The 23,146-nt window shown below is 40.8% G+C and overlaps 1 pseudogene; it reads left to right on the forward strand.

Moving 5' to 3' along the window:
- LOC142947923 (NAD(+) hydrolase SARM1-like) overlaps positions 1–22,177 on the forward strand; it is a 133,462-nt pseudogene extending 111,285 nt beyond the window's left edge.
- Positions 22,178–23,146: the final 969 nt, after the last annotated feature.

Genomic DNA, 23,146 nt, shown 5'->3' on the forward strand with positions numbered 1-23,146 from the left:
TAGAACTTTAATTTATATATATTTATACATGTATAGCATTAAAGTATAATAATGTATTTACTTTATTATGTCTAGCCCCTGTATTTATGCTAACCACTGGAGTTAAAGTAAAAATTCCCGAAAGACCAGCTTGTTCTACAACTTAAATATTTCTACTGAACATTATCATCTACTTTTCATATATTTTAGTGTTTGCTCTTTTCTGGTAAATGAGCCATACCCTCAGCTACTGTAGATATTTTCCTAATGTATGTAGAATTACTCATTCAGAAACAAATGTTGCACTCAATATACACGACTAGTTCTCTCAACAGGGTTTGAATAATCTATTCCTCACATGTGCGAGCAAGTGAATCATCATGTCTTTTTTTTTTTTTTAACGCAGCACAAATCCAGGAAGTCAAATTGAAATATCATTTGGCACGCTGAGCAATTCTGCTCCCTCTGTCCCTCCTCCTGCAGCACAAAGTGCAGTCCCACCGTGTGCTTGGTGTATAGCCACAGGCTAGTCAGCTGTTGGCCTCTTTTTTATTTTTTTAATGGCCTACTTTCTAACCAGGATGGAGGTCTTTGGAACCTGGGGATAAACTCCCACATCTGTGCTCAGTCTCTTACAACTTATGTCTGGCATTGTGGAGCTGCAGCTGTAGATTGCATTGTGCTTTCTGCAGGTATCTCACATGATACTGACTGCGCTGGAAAAGAGCCAGATAGATTTAATCCTGAGCCAGTGACAGCTCTACTGCCGATTTCATGCCAGCGTTATGTGAGGCTCGTTAGGTACCTCTGCGTTTAAATGTAATTTTGAATGTGAATTTATCCGTCCATCCATCAATACATTCATGATTGAATATATCATAGTTATGGAGCTATGATTGTGTACATAGGAGATGCATATCTCGGTCCAGCCACTGTTTTTTATCATCTCTGCCAGGACATTATGTATTTGGTTGTGCATGTGCGAGTGTGCATCTCTGTCTGTCCACAGCTAAAAGCATACTAATGGACCCATCAGTGTTTGTGCTCTTTTATGATTGTATGCTCAAGGACCGCAGCACACACATAAATACGCATCTGCGCGAATATATTGGCAATCGATGGTGGATGGTTGGAGACTTTTAATATATCAGCCAATCCTACTGGGCAGCAGAGTCCTGCTTTATGTTTCGCAAACAGAGCTCGCATCTAACAGGGCTAATACAGCTTACAGAACTGCTGTTTAGCTGCACAGATTAAAATGAGAACATATCTGTTGTGTGCAACCTGATCTCACAGAAATACATGAAATGACCATGACTTCTTAACATTGCATTACATGGTGGTGGCACGAGAACATGCAATGCTCAGCTAGTGGCATAGTATAAACATTGATATTGTGACAATATGGACAACAAATGCCTTTGACTTCCAAAACAATAATATGAATCCCTTTATCTTTGAAGTTTCTGATAAACTATGTGCCTATAGACATACATTATCATGCTTGCTGCTTAAAAAAACAGAAGAAGGCAAAACTTCAGCATGTCAGCCATAGAGGATTAGTAATAGAGGATGAAACACTGCCCTTAGGTTCACTTGAGTCACGCAGCCCAGTGCCTATCACCCTGCAGTACCTCCCCCTCTTCAGCGCTATGGTAACAAAATGCAAATATACAACCCGTACGCTTTCTTTGCAGTCCGAACTTAAAGTCAAAATATACTCCAAGGAGAAACACACTAATGGCATTTTAAATGCTCACTTAAAAGAAGAAATTAAAATTGTATTACTTTTCTGCATTTATGAATATTGGTGTGTTTGTGTGCATTTGTGGATGGACAGACAAATTGTATTTCAACCGGCAGATCTTTTTTGAACACGAGGGTGCCCTGGTGGCCTAATCGTACATGTTATACACATGCCATATAACTGGAAGGTCCCCCGCCAATTCTGACTGAGGACCTTTGTTGGATACTCCTGACTTCTTCTCCCTATGTGTCCTGTTTGTTTCTCATCGCCGACTCTCAGCTGTCACTCTGCTAATGTCCACACTGAGGCATAGGCATTTAAAGAAAACGGCCCAAAAACAGTCTTTTCAACAATGGAAAAATATGCTCAATTGCAATTTAAAATTCATTAAACAAAAAAGTGAGTATTCCATTGACTATAATATTTATAATGTAAACAAACAATTCATGAAAATTTAAAGAGCAGATCTAAAAATAGAAAGGGCTCCCTGTGAGATCACCAGCTTATGTGTTGATGTGCATCACTCCTAGTTGGGTCTCTTCAAACTGTATTTTTATTCCTGTCTGAAACAATTACAAATACACATGCGACGCATATTAATCAAAGTTAGTGTTACTTTGTGTGAAATGACCCTAAAATAGTTGTAAACTGTTTGATGGCCTTGTTCAGCTTCGTGCTCATGGTCATTTAAAATGAGATTCGTATTGAGACATCCTATAAATACACAGAGGGTCATTCGAGTAACTCGGGGCATGCAAATCACCTCAACAGCTTCACTGGTGACCCTGAGACCAATATGTGGCTCATCGGTGAGGCGAGGAGGATGATGGGTGATGACTTCTGCTTGAGAAGTTTTCAATTTCTTCCCTTCCCTCGACTCACCAGTGAGGAAAATACACAATCGGAAACATTCAACACAAAGAGCCAAAGTTTAACGAGTGCCACACCACAAGGTTGCCTGAAGCTAAACTGCAGCGGAAATACGAATTAAGCACAAGTTAATATCGTTATTAAAGCACAGTATTATACTTGTTTTGTTTAAAAATAAAAAGCTAATATTATGCTGGCAGGAAATCTGGGATTTGGTGTGAATGATTCGTAAGGTGCAACCAAATCCAACAGTCTGAGCACAAAGCATTCAGCAAAGGTCAAGTGAATGATTATCCTGTTGGGGGCAAAATCATCTCTGCAACATTTCACTTCATTCTGGTGAATTGTTGATCACACAAAAAAAACAACTAAAAAGAGCTATACATCTCCCCATCACCACACACACACACACACACACACACATACCTTTTCCCACTTATTTATTTTTTCCATCTACATTGGAGTTTCACTCCACTGCTCAGCATTTACGACTGCCATAAATGGATTGTTTTGTCCCGGCATCAAATCAATCTGCCATTCTCACTGACACACAGCATTTGTTTTGTGCTTGAGGTGTTTGAAAAGAAACAAATGGGAAATTGGCCATCACCTCGGTGTGAAGTCTCAGGGAATCCGCTCGTTCTCAGTCTCTTGCTGCTCCTAATACGCCCGTATCAAATGAAGCAGCGCAGTATTATAGCACTGAGTTGTACGACTGTCATCACAAAAGCAGTGAAATGATCATATTCCTGGTGCTTTTGGAGGATGGAGATTTAATCAATTGAAAACAGGTCGAGGGTATATTATTGAATGCGTGCCAGTGCTGCCCCATTTATAATGTCCTGATTCAAAACTCAGACCCGGTGCAATTTGTAGAAAGAAACTTATAACAATGTCTCACAAATAAGACGAAGACTCGTTTTTATACAGATATATAGCGCTGAATTCTCAGACAGAATTCAATTTAGCTTTGCTTCGTGACTGCTGAACATGCACTTAATGTAGTGACAGATGCAATAAGCCAAGGTCAAAATGTTAATCTCTTCCACAGTGATGTCCACATTGCATAATTATGGTCATATGGACACTAAAGCTGGCTTGTGAAATAGAGCTTTTTAATCTTTAATCGGGAGCACAATAGCTTTATGTAATGTTCCTGGCCTCCCTGATCTCGACAAACACACTTAAAGATCGGTGAGTGAGAGAGGGAGAGGAGGTGTAGTAATACATTCATTTATAATATGTTCGTTCAAATTATGTCAGACTGAAATGTAAACCTAACATCAGAATTTCTGTCAAAGAAATGGAAATCTTCGTCGAATAGAAATAAATGGATTTCATTCACTTATTTTCATTGGTCTGCTCCTAATCTATCAAGGTGGGATGCAGACATTCAACAACAGATGTTCTTCATTATGCTGTTGTTTATACAGCACATCTAGCTTTAGGCTCCGGCACATTGGGCAAAGGGCTGATTCCTCTTATTGGATACACAAGAACAACAAACCTATTAAAGATTGTGGTATGAACAACAGTATTACAGGCCCAGAGGAGGCGATTTCATTAATATTATTACGCATCTAGAAGACAACCAAGGAAACGGCAAAAAACGTCTCCTTGTTTCTTTTGTTCGAGGGCCTGATCATTACCCTATTGTTTGGTTGGTATGCTGAACTTGGAGGTTTACTGCAGGCAATATCTTGTGTTCCTACATAGAGTTGTGATCTACTCACAGGGGACGAGAGGGGCTATCAAATCCAACCGCCTGCAGCTGAAGACGAATATGAGTTCCCCCCCATTTAAAGCAAAAGGTTTTCTACTCCTGCAAAATGAACAAGCAACTAAAACAAATGATGATACTTTTTTAAAGACAAATGGATTCCGGCACTACACTGTTAATTTCCTGGGGGATAATATTAAACAACCCCCTCCTTGCTGTATATTTTCACCGCTTGAATTATTACCTCAGTAAACATTTGTAAACATGAGTTTATGGTCTCAATTGCTAGTTACAGTCTTCTTCAAGGCAGCGTGACGTTCATTTAGTAAATCATGTTCCCACTTAGAGTAAAATAGACGGTAAAGCAGGGGATGTTGTAGAGCGTGGCTACCTTTTGATTGACAGATCGCTCCCACCACGTTGTCCGGTCTCTTATCTTAAAACTTAAATTCATTCACAGTTTTTTATCAGTGCATGAAAGTTAATTGTAACATTTTAATCTCCCTAAAAAATGTCTAGTTCACCATTTAGTTGTACTTAGCTCCACCCTCTCGTGTCTCTTCTGGTTGCAGAAAACCAAGATGTCGACAGCCAAAAACCAAGATGGTACCGGCCAAAATGCACAACTCAAGATTTCAAAACCATAGTCCACAAACCAATGGGTGACATCACTTTGACTATGTCCACTTCCTATATAGAGTCTATGAAACCTGAAACCTTGACAATGAACTTCCCAAGGGAGGTAAAAGGTTATCCCTTACATGCAAAAACCCCTTTACTATCAGAGACAATAAATCCTGTTTTAGTTACCCCTTTATAATACATCATCTGTTTCATATTGTTATGGATGAGGACCAGATCAACCAAATAGTGATTATTTTCCCCTGATCTCCCAGTGTCTTACAGGAAATTGGGTAACAGAGTTGGAAAGTTTAGTCTGATTATGACTGATTGTCTCACTGAGTAAAGACTCAAATAACATCACGATGTGCTGCTCTGATTAATTACTGATGCGATGAGCCAATCAATCGCCTGCTGTTCTGAAACAGACAGTTCCTGAAGCTCCTCATCTCCTCATCAATAGTTACTCACTGAGGTATACTGTATGTGCGGCCTTTGCTGTGCAATTTAGCAACACTGCTGATTTTCCCTGATAATATAGTTCATAAATGTGTGATCATTTCTTTTGATGTTAGCAGAGGAGCTATTTAGATGCCTGGAGCTAAAAACTAGCCAGTTTTATCCCCCCAAAAAAATGATATAGTATAATATTACATTACTTTGTGTAGATTGGATGTTCAATTTCTGATTTTCTGTCCTTTTGTTCATCTTGTGGTCCCCAGATTTATCTTGTGACGTTCTGAGGTTGATGCAGCAAACTCTAGACACAGTCCATAAAAGATTCATTTATCTTAATATTATAGAACATTAACCTCTTCCAACTCCCCCCCATTTTGGAGCAAAACCGCCTAAAATGTCATACCCAAATTAAAATGGCTGTAGCTTCTGAACCACTCTGACTATATGCATCAATGAGGTCTTTCTAGAAAGAAAACCCCCTAAGGTTCCTTGTGGAAGTGTCAGAAAACCTGTAGGTCATACAGAAACAGAGCAGTGGGCCTTTGAAGTCAGTAAAAATTGAAGATTTTTGTCCGTCTAAAATAAAAGGTATCTTTCAGTATAAATAACTGCCTGTGGCTGTATTTTTGCAGGTAATGACAGTATAGGGCTGTAACTACACTATCAGTGAACAACTGCCTCAAATTTGAAGAAGATTGGACAAAGTATGACGATTCTACAGTGTTTCTTCCATGAAGAGATCCAGGCGGAGCTCTAAAAGGATATTTGGGGACCCAAATGGACACATGGTAAGCAAATGATATTCTGACACACTAAAGGTGTTTCTCCCTTTATATTTTGATATTATATTATTTTCCTTTTATTTTTAGCCTTTGCAAATTGCAAAAACTATATATATATGGTCGAAGACGTGGTGTGTGAGTAGCGGACTTGCTGTGCGTAATGGCTGCGACAGAGCACACGATCGAGTATGCCAGTAGCTCATTTACGCCAAAGGTTATACGTTGGTTTACGGCTTACGTAAGAAACAGTCAAGGTTTGCACTATAAGTACTAGCGTTTTCTGAAGCTACTAGCTCCATGGTAACATCCGCTAGCACATTGTCGGGTCTGTAATGTGTCTTTTTCCGTCGAAATGCTGCAAGATCCGACTTGCAGCGGTTATGGCGACTTTAGACAGTGTGTGTTTGGGCTCGGTTTGTGACAAAATCCATAAGAAATGAAAGAAAATAGATGTTTTCTTTGCAAAGATGAGGATTTGGGGCATGCTGGGATACCAAACACGGCCATGTTTTGTGACGTATTTTGCGGAAGCAAGCCGTACGAACGGAAGGGGAGGGGATCGAGGACGCCGGCGTCCTCGCGGGGTGGAGGAGGTTTTAAAATCCAATCGGACGAGGACAAGAAAAAAAATAGGTTGATCGCACTCTACACACACTACCTGTTCATTTCATGTAAAGTATTGACAGTGCACTGCGCTGCAATTTAATTTTGGTCCACTGAGCAAAAATAATCCATTTCCCAAATGGTGAAATTCAACCGAGATGATCGCCTATTTGTCCGCCGTTCCACTTGATCTCTTGATTTTAGGCTAAAAACAAATGCTCGTCTACATTTAATGTCGTGCTGTTGTTTTCTTTTTTAAATTCACCTGGATTCACTGTAGCAGCCATTATGGTTGACTGTAAAGGTGTAATGTTTCCCTCAGTACAGCTTTCCTCTTGACTTCAAAGATAAAAATAACATGATGCCATCAAGAAAATAATATATTAGCACAGCCTCGAGGATATTTTTATCTGTACTTTTTTCTTTATCTTTGAAATACTACAACATTTGTATGCTACTAATACTATTTATAGATGTAAACAAGTGAAGAATACACAACTGTGGATTAAACTGCGAGATAATCCCATTTAACAACACACAGCAGGAAAGCTTTCCAAATAATCCTGGACTCCAAAGTGCTATCTAGGTCCTTAAACTCGGCCATTTGGCAGATCTCCCCCATCACAACAGGATTAACTCTGAGAACGAAGCTTGATGGTGCAAATGCTGAACTTCCTGCTGTAGCCTGAGTAACAGCCCATGCGATTCTGGTTACAATAGAGCTGGCAGTAGAATGCCTTGAAGGGTTTCTCTTTTTGCTGGGTATTTAGTTAGCAACAAGCAGGAGCTGGTTACAACTTTATTGCAGCAGAGCCGCAGCCTTTCAGAGGCTTTAGTATTGCTGCGTTTAATTATTATTTCATGATTGTGACATCACGGAAGGTGATCAATTTCACCATCTGGGAAATGGATTAATTTTGCAACAGTAATCCACACACACACACACTTTTGTAATGCAACCCAAATGATCTTGAGCCATTTGGGTTGTAATATTGTAAAAGGAAATCTTCATTAGTATTAATTACCTATGTTATGCATAATTAGACACTGATGTTTGTGTTTGTGATGCCAGGTGCTGTCGTGTCAGCTCCCCAGTCAACGTGTTTCTGTCAGCTCTGGCATGACAAAGTGCCGGAGTACAGTAGCGTGTAATTTTATCTCCTGTGCTACACATATTCATTTCAAGTGTCTTTAGCAAAGTGGTCACGTTTTCATCATGCTGACGCTAAGCATTCGTGCATAGTGCCGTGACATCACTGCCAGAAGAGAAAGTAGAGAAGTAACTGTATTTACAGTGACGATCACATTAGCTACCATTATTATTCCACCACGATGATGGGAGTTCTGGGTTGAATAAATGACCTTTCTAACACCGTAGGCATTAACATTCTGCTTTACCATCTACCATCCAAACTGTAAGTTCAGCCCCTGAATCTAATCTTCCCACTCAGTTATAGCTTAAAAAAATTAACTGAGGGAATTCCCTCCCTGAAGGCAAATGATCTAAACATGTCTGTTGAAGACATTTGCTTAAAAAAAAAAGAGAGAAAAAGTGATGCCTACACAAAAAAAACTGCTAAAATTGAAATACTTGATGTCACATTATACTACATGAATGAATGTTGTTAACCCTTTGCTTAGTAAATAGGGGGAGGGGGGGGGGGGGGGGGTGCTGAAGCCAATCCCAGCTGAAATTGGGCAAAGGCAGGGTACATGGTGGACAGGTCGACAGACTATCGCAGGGCACACAGAGACAGCCATCCGTTCACGCTCGCATTCACACCTACGGGCAATTTAGAGTCATCAATTCAGCTGAACTGCATTTCTTTGGACTGTTGCAGGAAACTGGAGAAAACCCACGCTGACACATCGGAAAACATGCAAACACCACACAGAAGGCAGACAGAATTTAGATTAAAAGGAAAAGAAATGAGGGGACAAGTGCCACACGATCAAACAATGGCATGGTTAGAAAACATTGTATGGAATTAGTTTGTCAGGTTATTTTCATGTAAAGGTGCAGTGTTGTGTTTGAGGAGGGTAATTGTGGATCTGACATCTGATATTTAAACCTAATATGAATTTAGGGGTAAAGAGAATCTCTCAAATATACCCAAGGAATAAGATGAAGGTACTCCTGGAGTACACCTGGTATACTCTATGACGCTCCGGCCTCTTGGGGTATAGTAAGTGGTTGGCAGGACAAATGCACATTCTCTGAATCAGACTCACAACAACTGGTTAGATTGGCTTCCACTTATTGCACTTTCAAAGGGGAGCTCTAAAGGATCAGGGCTGAATCTGTTTCCCAGCAGCTGTGGCGCGGTGTGGGAATGGAGCACGCCGTAGTGCAGAGCAGTTGTCTCAAAAGTAAAAGTGTTCCTGCTCACTCGAAGAGACTGCCACATCCCACAAGCAAGCCCTGTTCAGATGCAACCTGTCTCGTTTTATTTGGCCATATTTGACAGCTGGACTGTTTTTGCAGTCCATCTTTTGGCCACAAATAGCCAATAGCCTTGTTCCCTGACAGCACAGACGTTTGATGTAATGACACACATCCAGTCTGTGAGTGGTGTTTGTCTGTGGATATGCGTGTGACAGCTCAGACAGTCATATTTCTAGCTCGAGTCCAGTTGTTATTTTCCTCCACTTCAGGCCATCCCCGTTTTACTCCCACTCTGTTTTTACATTGGGGAAGTGCAGTCATAAAACTCTTTACTGGAGTTGAAACATTTTTTTCATCATCGACCTTTTCAAGAAAACATATTTTAAAAAAAACATGTTGTACGTTTACATTTTTGAGCAAGTAGTCAGTAGAATTAAATTAAATTAACTACCTTTGTAATAGAACTGGCACTACTAAAGTACAGAGGTTTCATAACAAAACAATAATAAACATTGATTTGGTTTTGCACGGTAGACAAAGAGCAGTCACCCAGGTGAAAGTCCTGTGTTTGTTTGGCCGTCCAACCTCCCATCTAACTCGCCATATCTAGACTTTGTCTCTCTTTACACTACGTCAGTTGCTCTGCTCTACATTGGAGTTAGCTGAAAGCCTGGTGCGTTTCATACAGACGCTTCAGGGTATCTTGGTATCAGACGCCGAGGGGCACTGACCAAGCCTCCGTATTTGACAATATGGGAGTGAGAGCATGTTAGATTTATACTATAAGTGTCTAAGACTTGTCTATAGGTTTATCAGGCAACAACATATACAAAAAAAGTATACCTTAACCATGAATCTGAAATAATGAAATATTAAAGCAGGATTTGCATTTGAACCCCAACATCAACAAAAAAGTCTAAACAAGTATTATTCTGCTCCTGAGATTCTAACTCATGTTATCATGATCAATGGGAATGATAACCAAAAGTATGAAAGCACGACGCAAATTTGAACAATTGTTGCGGGAGAACCATGTGTTTAAGCCCACTTTAGGCATACTTGTATAAAATTCCGCAATCTTAACATTTAGTCAGTCATTTTCACGGCAACACTATATTTAGCAGCAAGCATCCATTCTTCTCTGCCTCATCAAACCACACAGCTCAACTGCCTACGACACATGCGTCTGAACGCTGCAGGTCGCCGCATGTACACAAATGGGTTTCCTCCTCTCATTAACGGTTGTGCCGGAAACAATCATGTGCATGTTATATGTTAATGGTCTGCAAAAGCCCCTTGAAACCCCTGGTAGCGGAGCTCTGTGAGAGTGTGTTTGTGTTTCAGGGTTTAAAGGATCCTTTTTATTGCATCTTTGAAAATGTGGACAGATGGCATGTGAAGATGCTTTGACACTCGGTGATAGCGTAGCACAGATTCACAGAAGTGTCCACAAACATGCAGTGCAATCAAATGCACAAGTTGACGAGTCGTTTTGTGTTTAACACTTACATGATACATGTCGATTGTTAACTAAAAGACTTTTTTTGAAAAATGTTTGAACTCTGAGAAAAGGTAAGCATTTTATTCAATCACCATTTTTAAATGCTGATTGTAAATTAAATACGATTTTAATTTTACACTCAGTGATTTCCAAGTGTCTACATTGAAGTCTATGCAATGCGCCATATCACGTCACAGCATGATTAATGCACTACAACTTCTCATTTAAATAAAGACAGAATTTTTCTCATTTTTATTTCATACAGCACATTAAGCACAAACCCAACTATGTTTTAATTGGCTTCTCATGCACCACATGGTAAATTAATAAGATAAGAGAATAAATTATCGATGAGGAGGACACTAAAACTCAAAATAAATGTACTACTAAGCACATGATGGGAAAAACAGCCTAATAGAATAAAATAAATCAGCTCTTATGAGACTATCAGCATTTTTCTCTTTTCTAAACCCATTGAACCATTCCATTAAATCCTATATTAACTGGGTAAACAAAAGAGTATCACTGCCCATTCTTTCCACGAAAAAGTAAAAGAAGAAAAACAACAAAATGGATGAATATTAGTGACATTTGTTAAACTGAACTTAAGATGAATTCATGCCGCAGTCTTTTTCAGGCCTTGGAACCTCATACAGACTGTAAACAAAGAGGAATATAGCAGTAATAAGAGATTCTCTAAATAGTTTGGATACCTACTGCAGGTGTTATATTTCAAGAATCCAAGATTCAAATCCTTCATCCTTTCATATCCAGCAATCTCGACATCAATATACAAGATTGGCCGGCACTCCACAGCTAAAAGGCACTCTCCGAAGGTCGAGCATTGATTGGTTTAGCTTGCAGATATCCAATAGCCTCACCAAACCCTACACCGTTGACCTTTACCCCACAATGAGCCCCACGGCTGCAACTTATATCTAATGTTTAATGGTACGTGTGGTCATTATTCAAAAGGTATATAGAGAGCTATACCGCACATTACTCAGTGCATGTTGTTCAATAATGCAATCTGTCCAAACAAAACACTATCTTACTGGCAAAATGCCATTTTTTAACCAAAACACGAGGGAGGAAGATATTGCCACTTGAATATGTAGAACTAACCTTCACCGTTACAGTTTGGATTCATTGAACAACTGACATGTGTCAACATGATTGACCTGGGAACTCTGACATGCTGTGTGTTCACCTTCGGTTTGTTCAACATGAATAAGTCAGCTCGAGTCTCCCCCATCTTATCATCAGCGGTTAAGTGATGGAATAGAGGTCAGCCTGTGCAGCGAGCAGGACGTGAGATGTTTCGATGCCAAAGGATAATAAGCACAGGCAATTGAGTCCCAATGTTGTCAGGGAGTCACTATCTGCCTTCCGCTGGATAACAAGAGGGGATCAGACCACCGCTTTTGCAGGGCGCCGAGGGAGGTGAGTTTAATGTCACTCTCCAAAAGCTATTTCCAAGAGCTCACCTAGCATGTCCCTTTCAAGGTCACGAGACAAGAGGATATGTTTATATTGACAAATATCATTGCGAAAACATTTTTTTGCTACCTGTCTAAAAAATGCAGTCTCTTCTCCAACTAAGAGAAATAATCGTGACAGCACTAAAAGAACAAAATAACTTATGAAAATTGTTGGAACTGTTTAAGTTTAAGCTACACAGATAAAAGTAAGAAGTCGTAAGTAAGAAAGTCAAAGGCAGGTACTTCCACAGCGGTGACATTTTGTCTCTAACCGAAACACGAGAAGAGTCCATAGCTTTATGCCTGAGGATCTTAACCGCATGCAAGCTCAAAAGGAATCAAAAGTTCAGAATGAATTTATAGAGGGGGGGGGGGGGGGGGGGGGGGGGCACGCAAAGCCATCAAAATAATCAGAAAATTGAATTCTACAATGAACAGGCACTGAAGAGACATTCAATCAAGTGGAAATAAGGTGCTGTCTGTTAGGTTTGGTGAAAAACATTATTGCATTTTGAAGATGTTAGGAGTCACACTACAATTTCTTTCATTTCTCTCTCCTACGTTTCTTGGACATTCTCAAAAAATAAAAACCTTTAAATTGCAGTAATTTGACCGCTTTACCACAGTACTTGACAAAAGATAACCCTGCACCATCATCATCATCAACACAGCCTTTTCATCTCTGTATTGTTAGATGGAAGCTGTGGATCAAAAGTAGGTGCTTTGTACTCAGCTGCAGGAGGGGGACAAAGAGAAACATGCTCGACTAATACGTCTCATATGAGGAAAATGCTTCCCTAGCTAGAGAAAATGTCAGAAGAAAAGTAATGTACATGTACATTTGCCAGCAAATAATGTGGAAAAAAAATTGAAAAATGTCAAAGTGGATGTGGGAAAGCAAGCTTCTTTGTTGGACGCAAATCAGTCTTTTGTGTTTGTGGCTAGCAGGCATTTGCTCAGTATCACAGCGGCGTGTGTGTCATTACTCCTCAGAGTCACAAATGAGCTCTAAGCATGGAGCTGCCAGCAGCTAGAAGCAGGGACATGGAAATGAATATTGATATCTCTCAGTCACAAGCACAGGTAGACTTTCAATTACATAGTCACGACAATTTATATTTCATTCTCTTATTTATTGTCTTGTAAATGCATCTTAAAGGACGTGTAGATTTCAATAACAGCAAATGTGTACAGCCTAAAAGAATGCAAGTGTGAAGCTTGAATTAATCATCATTGCAACTCCATCCACCGTGGTCGCCACCTCACACACACACACTCACACACAACACATTCTATTCTGCAGGCATTATGTTTTGCAGGATGGAGGGCTCTACATCTGTTACCTTTGCTCAGTGCTTAAGTACCCCACAGTATGTGACACATCTGGTCGACATGTCAATGGGGGCTGTTGCTCAAAATTATATTTCCAGTCGGTTCTTTGCTACCATACTGCGACCACCCACCACTATCCTGTTCTTCAGAAGATACAAATGGATAAATCTCCACAGGGCTTCTGTGCATAAACATAGTGCCTTGAGTCCCACTGGTCACATGTATGTCTATGTATTACAATCATTGTATACTGCTTGTTACCAAGCGGTGGGCATATAAAACCAGTATATACCAGTTAGCCATCAAGAAAAAGCTTGCTAGGAAGCATGTAGTTGTTTTTTTTACTGGTAAGTATGTTGAAATCAGTGTTTTTGTTTCATAAGCCTGATGCAGGAAGCTCTGCAACTTTCAGCCATATTGGTTCTGATTTGTTGTTGTCAGGTGGCAATGTGTCACATTGCTGAATTTTGAAATTCAGAGCATATACATGATCGAGGGAGTGCCTCCACACGGCTCTCAACGTGGTGTCGCCTGAGCCGGCATTCTCTTTATACATCCATCGCGGTTAGCAGCTAACGGTGCCAGCAGCACAACAGTGCAAACAACAGCAACAGTCCTGACAGAGCTAACAGTGTTTACCTGGAAGGTAACACTTTATGAGCCCAGTGCAGATAACCTAAACTTCCTGTGAAGACATACGTTTATTTTGAAAATGTATCCTGATAAGTGCTTGGCATTGACCTATTTGTAGTTTACTGAGAAAAACAGTAACGTGTATTTTCAGGAATAGCCATATCATGTGAGGGATCAACAACTTGCACTGTGATACAGTTGTATAAGCTATATATTCTGTTTTATTGCTACATTGCGCTAGTAATTCAACTTAATTCCTCATCCATCAACATGACTCAGTTATAGTTCTGTGAAGTACTTGGTGCTTGTTCATATTCTGCGAATTCATTGAAATTCTGCTCGGGGCACTTAAAGATCTGTGGCCACCACTGATTTATGTGAACACATTCAGAAGCTGCAGAGTTCTGGAAAACTGATAAATACTGTGAGCACAGTTCTCAATTGCACAGCCTGAGCAGGGCTGGATTAGATTTAGAGTAGGAGGTATTTATTGAGTAATTTCTTGATGAATGGTGAAGATTCTTTGACAGACAAAATACAATGTTTGACAAAATGCAGGCTGCGTTTACTCTATAAGATGGAGCTTATTGTTGATCTTTTTTTCGCACCACGGACAACGTCACGGTAATCTGCAGTAATAAAGGTAACACACCTGTGTTTAATCACTCATCAGCTGTCCACAGTGCACCGCAGATTTGTTCGGAAGAGAGTAGTTAAAACGAGCTTGCAGTAGACCTTTCTCCCAGTGGATTTATTTGACTCGTCAAACACAGGTGTTACTAATCATATTAATTACGGCTGTATTCCATTTGGGTGGTTCAGTGCCAGATTTGTGGTAAAGGCCCTTTTCACAGCAGTAATTTGGACACGTCACTGCAGGGTAAACACAGGTGGAATTGATAACATTAATTATGGGCCTGTTCCATTTAGGTGGGCTAGGGCACTGGTATCGTGCATGCTGGCTCACTGGAATGGCTGTGACACACTCAATAGAACAAGACCATGATAATTTTTTTCGCAATTACACTTGTGTTTACCCTGCTGTGACATGTCAAAATGGCTGCCGTGAAAAGGACCAATTGTGCATGCTGACTCACTGCATGGCTTTCAGGCACACTTAGATAAAAAAACAGAAAGTATCGTTAATGTTATTGGTTGTGCTTTTCTTGCTGTGACAAGTCAAAAGGTCTGCCGTGAGAAAAGGTAGGTTTCTACCAGCAAACGTATATTTCTACCTTACATTACTGTGCCTCATATGCTGCATTCACATGATGTGGGACTTAAGGTCATTACCTGTTTTCAAAAAATTCTGTGTACCATTCACATCAACGTCTGGTCGTATCAAAGACTGGGAAACTTCTGGTATATCAGGCTTGTAGTAGAATACAGAAATGACTGGAAAAGCAACCACACGTGGAAGTTTCACATAAGCTAAGGTATGTCATTTCTTTCAAGCGGACGCTAATATATTAGATATAGCACTATAATACCCATGCACAGAACTTTTTAACCAAGTTCAAATCACACGTGTTACTCGTAGCCAAGATAGTTAGCTAGATAGCAATGCTCTATTTTCTTCATGTTTATTGATGCCATTATGGATGTTGGGAGAAAAACATCATAACTAGCTAAGAATAAGGCAGTAATGGTGCCAAACAGCTGGAATTCCCAGTAATGAGTGAAGCAAAAGCACAATGACAGCCACCATCTCCAGCTGTGTGAGCATGTGGATATTTCCCCAACACTACCTTCAAACCCACATTATGTAAATCCTTTATGTCATCTTCATGTACTAAAGGCCCCGACCAAAGTGCCTGAGTTAGTTTACATAGTTCCTCCAACCAGTTTCATTCAGATTATTAGAAAATAATACTGTTGTTTTAAAGTCAAGGCTCCCTGCAAAATACAAAAACAAACTTTTGCAGCATTTCCCCTTTGTGTGTCTCTGTGTTGGGCGACCATGCTTGTGTGCACTTACACATTGCGTCCTTGTCTGCATGGTAATACATGTGGCTGTCAGCCGTAAACTTATTTTTGTTCCTGGCTCTGCACACGTAACACACCTGGGCAATCTTTCTCTTGGGACAGCTAACAATAGGGCAGTCAACTATGCCTAAAGCGAATTAAACCACTCTATTAATTCACAACCCCAAAGTGATTCAATTCCATTTTCATGCAACACCGGTGAGACATGATCCTTCCAGGGCTATTCACATGAAAACATGTCGCCAAACAACAAATGAGATTGAAAATTTTGAGGTGAAGTCTTTTTAATGTTCCTTTAACATAACATGAAACAGACAGTCTAAAGGTGCTAAATATGAAATTCAGAGCATAAATATAGCAGCAAACAACTGTCTGTTCCATAACCTGCCTAAGGAGATAAAAAAGGCTCCAAAATCAGTAATCTCCTATAAATCACTTTATTAAAACCCATTTTTACAGACCGGCTTTTATGTGTTGTCGTCACTTTACTACTCTTTTTTACTTTCCTAAATTACTTTAATATATTTTATTCATCAGTTAATTTTCATTGTATTGATTGGTTTTATCGTTTCATCTATTGTACTGTTTTACATTAAGAGGCAATAGAAATGCTCCCAATCTTGTATTTAGCACCTTTAAAAATAGGCGGTATTCTTATGAGATGTATTTATCAGTTTCTTGAGAAAGATGGTTGATAAGCTATACCTCATCGCAAGTACACTCGGAATGTATTCATCCCTGCACCAACTATGACATCTCACATCAGCCATTCTCCCGCCAGAATGGTATGTGCACCCACACTCTCAGTTCCAATTACTGGAGGAAATCCCCCTCTGCCAGAGAGAGCTGGAGAGCTGTGTTGGAGATCCTCGTTGCGTAGCTAGTGTGCATCGGTCATTAGCTTCCCACTGGGTGCAGCAGCATGCATGGTCTCCCATGCAGCCAGCCAACTCCACAGCCTCCATCCCTCAGTAAGCACCTCTGCACACTGTACAACCCCCCCAAAGAACCCATGTATTAAATCCAGCATTCTGAATTTCTTCCTATGGAGCCTTTGTGGTTCTCCGCCTATGGTTCAAACTTTTTACGAGCAACAGAATTTAGCAGCGTGTTAACAGGATGCCTATTGTTTGTTATTAGCCATTACTGCTGTTCTAAAAGCAATGGATACAATTTAGCACCTCTTAAAATCCGTGTGATTCCACTTTCTGTCTGCAGTCTGATGGAAGTTTGAACAGATTTTCCCCTGCCAGCCGGCTCCCTGGTGTTAACTGAAATTCCGGGAAGGAGATTGCCTCAGCATATTCAACAAAACCAGGGAATGTGGGAAATTAGGCTTGCGTAACTTTTTGACTTTCTTGTGAAGTGAAGGTAGACTTATTAATATAATCTTTACTTTATCAGGACTGAGGTCAGGGCTGTGTGCCAGCTAAGCACATAGCACATTGCTTTTTCTTTAAAACTGTAGGAAATTTGGGGTTTAGAAGTGTGTTTTAAGAAATTATAATAGAAGTGTTTAATGATTCATAATTAAGAAATCATAATTAGAAGTATGTTGGAATACATAATTAGAAGATTCATAATTAGAAGTGTTTTAGAATTTGTAGTTAGAAGTGTATCTTAGTAGAATTGTAGCACCTTAATATTTGCTTGTGAAACTTGTGAAGGTTTTTGCCAAAAGTTGCAAATCCTAATCTTTATATAGAATGTTTACCAAAGAAGTGTTAAGCCATAAAAGACAGTCATTGAATGTATTAAACTGTGAAGAATAGCCAAGGGAAAGTCAGACTTCTAGACAGACATTTGCAGGTTGTGCCCGCGCGAGGGTTTTCGGAAGCCTGACGCCAGGAGGAGGCAACCGAAATTAGCCAATAGGAATTAAGATGGCCAAAAGGGAGGGGATTTCAAACTGTAAGAGGAAGTGCTGGAAAGGTATTCACTCTCTTCCTACTCGGCTCTCAGCGTGGAAGCATCTGTGTTTTCAGGCTGAGTCGCGAGTGAATAGCTTTTCCGCGCGGATCATATTATTATATATTTTGTTAGTAGTGTACTTCATTCTGTAATTGTATTAGCTTCAGTAGGATTAAATACTTTTAATTGTAAACCAGTTTAGGGTAGATTTATTAAGAAGCAACTCTACTGTAAAATAACAGTGGAGCGTGCTCTCCGGCCTTCTCTCGGGGGAGATTCAACCCTCCACAAATTATGGAAGGCCACGTTTGATTGACGAGCAGCAGGATGTTTGGTCTTCACTGTGACATCTTGCAGTTCGGCTCCCTTCTCACTCCGGTCGAGGCTTGCCGGGGGAATTGATTAATATTCATCCGCGTTTGATATTCATGGAGAGAATCAACACTGTGTTTGTCTGAAATCCAAGGAGGGGATCGCTGAGCATTAGAAACAACACTGCAAAGTTAGGACAACACAATGTGAGCAATACACATTATTCATGCAAAATCTTTTTTTTTTTGGCATCGTAGAGGCATCAGTTTGTAGTAAATTTGAAATTCTATATCATGTGTGTCCAGCTTGTGGCAAATGAGACAGGGGTAGAACAACTATTTGAATTAACTTCGGTGGAAAGAAAGTGTTTTCCTGACATACACACACACACACACACACACACACACTGTGATATGACATTTATCTACCAGACATTGCTGCCCCACTCAAAAGCTTCCTGCCAGTCATTTCTTGTTTTGCTTTGGTTAGTGTCAACATATTTCTGATGCATAATGGAAGATAAATGGGAGGCTGAAGGTAATACAATTTTTCTGTGTATCCTTAATTGCGTATTTGAAGAAGCTGTTATTCCCACTAAAACGTCTTCAATTCCCATTTCAGGGCAGTGAATGTCACAATATGAATGGTCGTGTATTCAAATGGAGGGGAGCGTACTGGAAAATGTAAGCGTTTTGCTCAGAATGAAATTTGTGTGCAAAGACAGCTGAGTCTAATCTCTTGACCTGAGAATAATGCCCATTAATATTGTTTTGGAAATGGTATTACCGCAGGTCGTGGTGGATACAAAGCAGTGGAGTACCATAAGAATTCATTTGTGTCAGAGGGAAAGCTTAGACCAAGTGAAGCACTTGAGGCTGCTTCTTAAAGGCTTTGATTCACAGTTATGAAGCATTTAAAAAGAAAAGATCTTTTTTTCCTGTGCAGGTCACATTTCTTAAGGGGATCTTCCTTTAACGTTATATTGCTGCAGCAAGCTGCCGGTAACGTTAACGTAATATTGCAGCAGCAAGCTGCCGTTAACGTTATATTGCAGCAGCAAGCTGCCGTTAACGTTATATATCAACCTGACGTGACATCAGGAAGATGCGCAGCTGGCTCGCAGCGTCTCGGGGATCCTGGAGCACATGTTCAAGCACAGTGAGGAGACGTCCGTCCACCTCATCTCCAACGGTGCCCTGGATGCCCTCCTCTTCTGGTGCCGAGGTACGGATCCCACCGTGCTGCGCCACTGTGCTGTGGCACTAGCAAACTGTGCCATGTACGGAGGCCACCGCTGCCAGCGATTGATGATCGAGAAACAGGCAGCCGAGTGGCTTTTCCCACTGGCCTTTTCCAAAGAGGATGAACTCATTCGCTTCTACGCGTGTCTGGCTGTGACAGTGCTAGCTGCAAACCGAGAAATTGAGAAAGAGGTGGTGAAATCTGGAACCTTGGAGCTGGTGGAGCCATTCATTGCTTCTTTGGATCCGGATGACTTTGCCCGCAGTTTGTTGGACAGTGCAGACTGCATGCAGGGTAAGACAGCAGCTGATCTGCAGCATCTTTTGCCCTTACTGGATGGCACGAGAGTGGAGGGAAAGTGCATTGCAGCCTTTTACCTTTGTGTTGAGACCAGCATCAAGTCTCGTCAACGCAACACTAAGGTACACTGTCCACTTTCTATGAAGCTCAAAAGTTTAGGTGATACTGTTTGGTAGCTTTGTTGTGACTGAGTTTTAAATTGTGCTCCTTTCCAGATATTTCAAGAGATCGGAGCGGTGCAGAGCCTCAAAAGAATTGTCATGTACTCCAGTAATGGCACAGCCTGTGCCTGATCAGGGAGGAAGTGCCGAAACACATCCTGCCATGTGTGCCCAACTGGAAAACCTGTGAAGTGCTGACCTGGCTGCAGCAGGTTGGATTCAGTGCCTACTGTGACCGTTTCCAGGTATGTTTAACAGTTTATTACTCAACAAATAGAAAAATAACAGGCATAAAGGTCCAGCTAATATACAGTGTCTGACATGTCTAACTATCTTGCTGTATCGGAGCTCCAGGTGGATGGAGACCTCCTGCTGAACATCACAGACCAGGAACTGAGCGCTGATCTTGGCATGACTGCAAGCCTCACTCGCAAGAGGCAAGCGGTGCAAACCTTTCAACACATGAGCAACGCATAACACCAGTCTAACAAATAACTCTGTTCTGTCTAATCCTGCAGGTTTTCGAGAGACTTGCGTGTGTTGAAGACGTATGCCAACTACTCCACATGTGACCCAAACAATATGGGCTGACTGGTTAGTTATGGTGGACCCTCGTTTCCGTCAGTACACCTATGGCCTGGTCCAGTCAGGCGTGGATCGCAACATTGTCCAGAGCCTGACCGATCTGCAGCTCCAACACGACTGCCACATAGACAACGGCGTCCACAGAGCCAGGATACTCTCTGCCAACCGCAGGCCCTTAAAACCATGCCACACAGAGGCCCGACGTCTTCATCAGCTATCGTCGGACCACCGGCTCCCAGCTGGCCAGGTCAGAACTGAAACGGGACGAGTGGAAAAAAATCATAAAGAGTTAAATGGACAAGGTCAGAATGCATGTGTACTGAAACTACATCTTTCTCATTTCCTTTTCCGTCCCAAGTCTTCTGAAGGTGCACCTGCAGGTTCGAGGATAGTGTCTTCATAGATGTGGAGAAGCTGGAGTCCGGTAAATTCGAAGACGAACTGATCCAGAGCGTACAGCGGGCACGTAACTTCATCCTGGTCCTGTCCGCCAACGCACTCGACAAGTGCATGGGTGATACTGCCATGAAGGATTGGGTGCATAAGGTCGGAAGTTTTCCATTCTCTGCATGTGAGGGACTCCATGTTGAACTGAACGCTATATTGAAATTCAGACACTCCTCTGCTCTTAAACTGATTTCACGCTCTGTGGCTATCTGCATGGGAAAATAATGTGCAGCATTATTAACTGGGAGAAGGGGAGGAGAAAATCACAGGGGAGGACAGGAGGCTCTGACTGAGAATCTGGGCCCCAGATAAATGGCGCCAGTCTGTCATCCAAAGCCACATCCAAACCTAAAGTGGGTATTCAGCACTGTTCTGTTGATGCCGTACTTCTCCTAAGTACCGAGCCATTTGAGCTTTGGGAAGCTCGTGTTGATGAGCAGCCCCACTTTTTCTGTTTTTTTTTTGAGTCTGCTGCATCAAAGTGGCCAGCCTCATCAGGGTTAAATTGATTTCAATCTTCTCTCTGAAGACCCAGCTGCAGGGGAAGTCAGTACAAGAATGGTAAATATTAACTTTAAAGTTAGGGGATAACAAAGTCTATTGTTCTTCCTTTAATCATTGTTTCTGTTAAGTTTAAACCCACATTTAGTCAAAATCTAAATGAATAAGATAATTACATGATAATAGCAACACTATGTGTTTTGCTGTGCACTCAAAAACCTGGTAAAATAAAATCAACCCTGTCTTCTACAACATTGCATTTCTATAAAACTAAACTGCAATTACATTTCAAGGGAAACCTATTTACTCTCGGATTACCATTGCAGTTCTAAACAAGCGTGGTTAAGGTTGTAAATTGTAAAAAACTAATGAAATAAAACGTCTTACTTAAAAAAAATAGTTTAGCTTCAAACAAGTACGTTGGTTATGTTATTTAACTTACGGACGTGAATTAAAATAAGTTGTGACGACCCTCCTCCTGTCATACACTAGGTGCCGGTTTTTCATCCGTTACAGGTGCTGAGTGGAGGATCGTTAGCAGGATGAGTCTCACCTGTGCCGGTGTGGCTCATCCTTAAATACCCTTTCCAGTTGGCAGGCGAGGAGAAGGAAAATTAATGTATGAAATTGGTCAAATAAAATCCACATTTTACTCTTCTATTCAAATATTTTATTTGCTGCTAAACGGGGGAGAAACCCTGGTGGGATTCCTCCTGTGGAAGAAGAGCCTCCTACTGGATCTATAACAATGTATGTGTATACAGTTGTTAATGTTGGGGCATGCAGTGAATAAATTCAACCAACAAAAAAAAAAAAAACAGAAGAAATACATTTAGCAATTCACTGTTGTTAGTGTGTCCAGGTGCTTCCTACATCAGGGGAAACAAACACGACTGAAAGGCCCCAAACATGACATCTTGAAAACACATTGAGTCGGATAGCTGGCAGCAACGTTTCTGGGAGATAAAACCAAACTCCTCATCAGCTGCGCAGTATCACAAGTGGAATCCCTTGATGGTGGCACAAAAGCAAATTACACAGTTTGAGTCCAACCGCACTGGTTTAGAGCTCAAATCATGTTGAAGACCGAAGTGTGTCGATCAAACAGTTTGAGCATTTGCTGTCGTGCTGTTTTTGTAACCCTACTAACAGATCTGCTCGGCAAACAATGACAAGGTGATTAAAGCCTCAGATTGTGTTTCCCTTTGCATAATAACTTGTTGTTTACTACAGTGTGTGCTGGTGTGTTTATCTTTCCCGGAGTTTCACGTAATCCAAATGTAATAATGTTGTTTACAGATGTGATGACAATTTTTTTAAGGCGTGCTCTCTATTTAATTTAAAGCTAAACGGGTTAAACGAGATGGTGCTATAATGAAAGCAAGTACTTAGTTTATTACATCTGCAGTGTAGCTGCTCTAAAAAAAGAGAACACGACATAGTACAACAGATAGAAACTTCGACAGTCTAGTCTAGTCTCTCACATAACCAGAGAGGAAAGTGCAAATGTTATGCCCCAACATCCTGACAGCAAACACTGAGCTACAGCAGCTCTGAATCTCTTGTGAAACATCAGTAACTTGATAC

This window comes from Anarhichas minor, unplaced genomic scaffold, assembly GCF_050575085.1.
Source record: "Anarhichas minor isolate MPS153535 unplaced genomic scaffold, ASM5057508v1 ptg000011l, whole genome shotgun sequence".
NCBI classification, from domain to species: domain Eukaryota; kingdom Metazoa; phylum Chordata; class Actinopteri; order Perciformes; family Anarhichadidae; genus Anarhichas; species Anarhichas minor.